Source organism: Pelmatolapia mariae, linkage group LG9 (assembly GCF_036321145.2).
Source record: "Pelmatolapia mariae isolate MD_Pm_ZW linkage group LG9, Pm_UMD_F_2, whole genome shotgun sequence".
NCBI lineage: Eukaryota > Metazoa > Chordata > Actinopteri > Cichliformes > Cichlidae > Pelmatolapia > Pelmatolapia mariae.
This window is the reverse complement of record NC_086235.1, coordinates 8,369,537-8,373,858: the sequence shown is the minus strand read 5'-3', so window position 1 is coordinate 8,373,858 and position 4,322 is coordinate 8,369,537. Positions and strand designations below refer to the sequence as shown.

General features: G+C 38.4%; 1 long non-coding RNA gene across 1 annotated transcript; it reads left to right on the top strand.

Annotated features, from left to right (window-relative positions):
• The first annotated feature begins 562 nt into the window (after positions 1-562).
• LOC134634479 (uncharacterized) lies at positions 563-3,972 on the top strand. Its single transcript, XR_010094840.1, has 2 exons — positions 563-1,642; positions 1,968-3,972. It is a non-coding gene; the product is annotated as an uncharacterized LOC134634479 (long non-coding RNA).
• Positions 3,973-4,322: the final 350 nt, after the last annotated feature.

The window sequence follows — 4,322 nt, the reverse complement described above, 5'->3', positions numbered from 1 at the left end:
AAGTGGAATAAATTGCCTTATAAAATTAGAGAATTAGCAACTATTCAAAACTTCAATGAACATTTAAAAGCCGATTTACAGAACTTTTAGTTGTTGTAATATTGTAAGAGATGATTTGTTTTTGAGATTTGTGTAATGTGCCTCAATGTTATTGATATTATTATTATTATTGTTATTGTTCTTATTGTTATTATTGATTGCTTATATTTTAATTGTGAAACCTCACTGTGGATGTAAAATTATGTGGATATCTTGAATCCACTTTATTGTATAATATTTTATGTGATTGTATTTGACGGAAGACGAGCAACATCTGTTGTGGAAGCTAATGGGGTTCCTTTTGAATAAACAAATAAATAAACATAGGATTTATTATCACTGAATAATTATGTATAAATCTATACAAATTATAGAAATATGTAATAGAAACAACAACTCTGTGTGTGTGTGTGTGTGTGTGTGTGTGTGTGTGTGTGTGTGTGTGTGTGTGTGTGTGTGTGTGTACAATCAGGAGGGATGGGCATGATTTTAGTGTTTAAACAGTCATGAATTATTTTTAATACCAGGTTGGATGTAATGTGTTAGAACTACCAGCAGGTGGGGATAAGAGACCTTTAATCTCCTAAGACCCGAACTTTTCCACGGCATGCATTTTTAATTTCTCTTTGATATTTGGGCTGATTAGGACCTGATGAATGTAAAAACAAAGAATTACCAGATATTTTTTTAACCTAATTTTTGTTTCTAAGGAAAATGAGAGCCACATATGAGGATATTCATTTAAAATTTCGATAGAACAGTAGCAGTATAATGTCCTCGTAAGTGGATATCAGGCCCTTGTACAGCAAAATTGAGTATTTTGGTCTAAATAACCCAAAAAGTGATGTCCACATATGTGGACGCCAGGTCCTAGGAGGTTAAGGTGTTTGGTGCCACACTCCACCTTCAGGTTTAAAACTAGTGTTAATGGAGGGAGTTTGAAGGTTGAGTTTGTTCCACGACTGCATTTCACTCACTGCCTCTGTTTGTATCTCTGTCACTGCAGGACCAACATGGAGCGAGAAGTCAGCGCTCTCAGGAGGCCGACAAACCTCACAGAAGAAAGAGAGAGAAAAAACACACCTGTGACGAGTGTGGGAAGGGTTTTACTTGGAAGTCTGATCTAAAACAGCATCAGGTCATCCACACTGGAGAGAGACCGTTCAGCTGTGACTTGTGTGGAAAGTCTTTTTCCTGGAAGCGTTCCCTAAAAAAACACCAACTCATCCACAGTGGAGTTAAAGCATACAGCTGTGATCAGTGTGGCAGAGCTTTTACTCAAAGTAGCAGTTTACAGAAGCATCTAGTTACCCACTCTGGAATTAAGGCATACAGCTGTGACATCTGTGGAAAAACTTTCAGCCGGAGAGGGCACCGAAATACACACCTACGCATTCACACCAGACATGATGTGTACTGCTGTGAACAGTGTGGCAAATACTTTGCTACAGACACACAGTTACAACAACACATGTTTACCCACACTGAGGAACGACCTTATAAATGTGACCTGTGTGAGAAGACTTTTAAATCTCCATATTACCTGAGAAAACACCAACAGATCCACACCAGAAAGAGACTCTACAAGTGCAGTTACTGTGAGGTTTGTATTTATATTGTTATCTTGTCATTTTAGCCTGACTGTTTGGAACAACTCTGCTCATTAAACTGTGTTAGCATGTTAGCAATTCTACTGCATGGAAAAGCAGCTCTGAGTGATTATTCAGATTTTCATGTCAGTTATGATTTTAGTATTACTGTAGTATTACGGTGGTAGTATTGTAGTTATTGCAGCCCAGTAAACTGAGTGTGTTACCTGAAACAGTCAAATGTAATTGGACGTCTGCAGAGATGCTCTTTATTTCAGGCGACGTTCAGGATAAAAATGTTGAAGGACTGACTTACACTGTCTTTGTGTCTTTGTTTAGAAGCAGAGCAACACAGATGGATCCAGTTCTCAACCCTGTCATCACTGTGGTGGTGGGAAAGAGTTTCGTTGTGACCTTTGTGGAAAAACTTTCAGTCAGCAAAAGAACCTAAAAATACATCAACGTAAACACACTGGAGACAAACTGAAATACTGCAAAAAATGTGGGAGAAGCTTCACCACATCACGTGACTTAAAACGCCATGAACTGATTCACAGTGGGGTTAAAAAGCACCTCTGTGATCAGTGTGGGTCATCCTTCACCACTGCATGCGGGCTTAAAACACACAAACGAGTCCACACAGGAGAGAAACCATACAAGTGCAGACACTGTGACAGAAGCTTCTCACAATCAGGTCATCGTAACAATCATGAACATACACACATGGAAGAAAACTACAGCTGTGACCAGTGTGACAAGAGCTTCAGGAATCTCAGATCATTCTCCGAACACAAACGATCCCACGTTACTAATAAACTGTTTCACTGTTACCAATGTGCCAAAACATTCACCTCATTGTCTGCTCTGTGCAAACATCAGCGTGATCACTCAGGACTGAAATCACTCCCATCACTGGATCACAGTGAATCTGAAGAGACAGAAAGATCCTCTGGTTTCAGTGTCAGACTCAAAAAGCTTGAGATCAGGCTCCACAGAGTTCAGATAGAATCATTTAAACTTGTGTTGAACTGAACTGGTTGCTGGGCTGAACTTCTACATAATACAGATTTACATGGGATTAGAGCTGGGCGATATCAGATTTTTTCATATCACGATATGTTTTTTTCATTTCAGGCGATAACGATATATATCACGATATAAGCCAAATAACTATATTTGTAAGATTTAAATGTGCCGTTGCTCACAAGTAAAATGTGAAATAACCAGCAGCTTGTTTTGATTTAAATATTTATTTCCCATAATAAGTTCAACAGGGTAGATGTACTTTCAGATAAATAAAGGCAAATATTGCAAACTACACAAAAGGCAGGCGCTAAAGAGTTTAAGTTTCAAAATAGAACAAACAAAACAGACTACTAAATTGTCAATTCCACTTAGAAACAAAATATTAATTCAAAAAATTAGTTTGTGTTAGTTTGTTTTACAGAAGAACAGACAAAATTGACTAACTTTTGTCAATATCAAATAAACTGAGAACTAAAGGGAAATTCTCAATCTCTCCTTGTTGTATAGCTTAGCCTTTCAAATAGTCTTAACAGTTACTTTAGTCTGACAAAAGCCGAATGACGAATTAGCGCTTTCAGTCAGAGATTGAGCATGCACCGGTTTATTGTCTTTCCAGACTTGCTTTCGGCACAATTTACAGTGCGCACTACTCTGTTTTTTGTCAGACTTGAAATAGCCGAAATACCTTCACACTACGGAACTTCTATGGCTCTTCCGTTCGACAATCTCTCCGGCATTGGAACCATCATCGGTTTTTTCTTCGGTAACCTTCGCTCACGCTCTCGGTTGATTTTTCTCTAGTCGGCAAACTCATTTCCTCCATTATCTGGGCAGCCCGGCTGCATAAACAAATACACATGTGCGCCTTGGCACTTGTGCTGTACGTAACAAGTCACGTGACGTGACGCTGCGGCTGTGATTGGTTCGGCTCTGCGCTACTTAAATTGGATTGGCTGTTCTTTTTTCTTTTTTTTTAAGAGGACAAGAGGGATGAGGCCTATCGCAATAGTTAAATTTTTCTATCGAGAAAAAGTTATTTCACAATACATATCGTTATCATTCTATCGCCCAGCTCTACATGGGATCTTATTTTCTGTTGTTTTACTGAGTCAGTTTTGTCCTTTTTTCTCTGTCCTGGTTTTGCTCGTCTGTAAATAATTGAAACTCAGTCAAATAGTTCATTGTTCTCCAGCAAAACGTTTTGGAAACTCATGTTTAACCTTTAAAACTCTGACATGTTTTAGCACACAAGGCTTCATCGGGGAGTTCACTCATGATTGGACCATGAGAATAAAGGTTTTTAGTTCTTTCAAAGAGAGTCTTGGAGCTGTTTGATGTTTCTGTTTTTTCTACAAAAAGGAAGAAACTATTTTTCTTGCTTTATGGAGTGTGGAAGTTTTTAATGTTTCTTTCATCTGTGATGTTCTTGAATGTGTTCACATGAAGATGGTACAAATAAACGGTCCTTTTAGATTTAGCTCCTAATTTATTCATTATTTATGGATGTAGCACAGCAGCAGTTTCTTGATTAACACACGGAGGGCTCGGGATCTGATGGTAAATAATGTTTTGTGTCCTTGTACACATCATACAGCTCAGCTGCTCCACAGATGTCAGGTTTACACAGTGGGATGGTTTGTAAGAACGCAGCTCTCCTGTGGATAAATC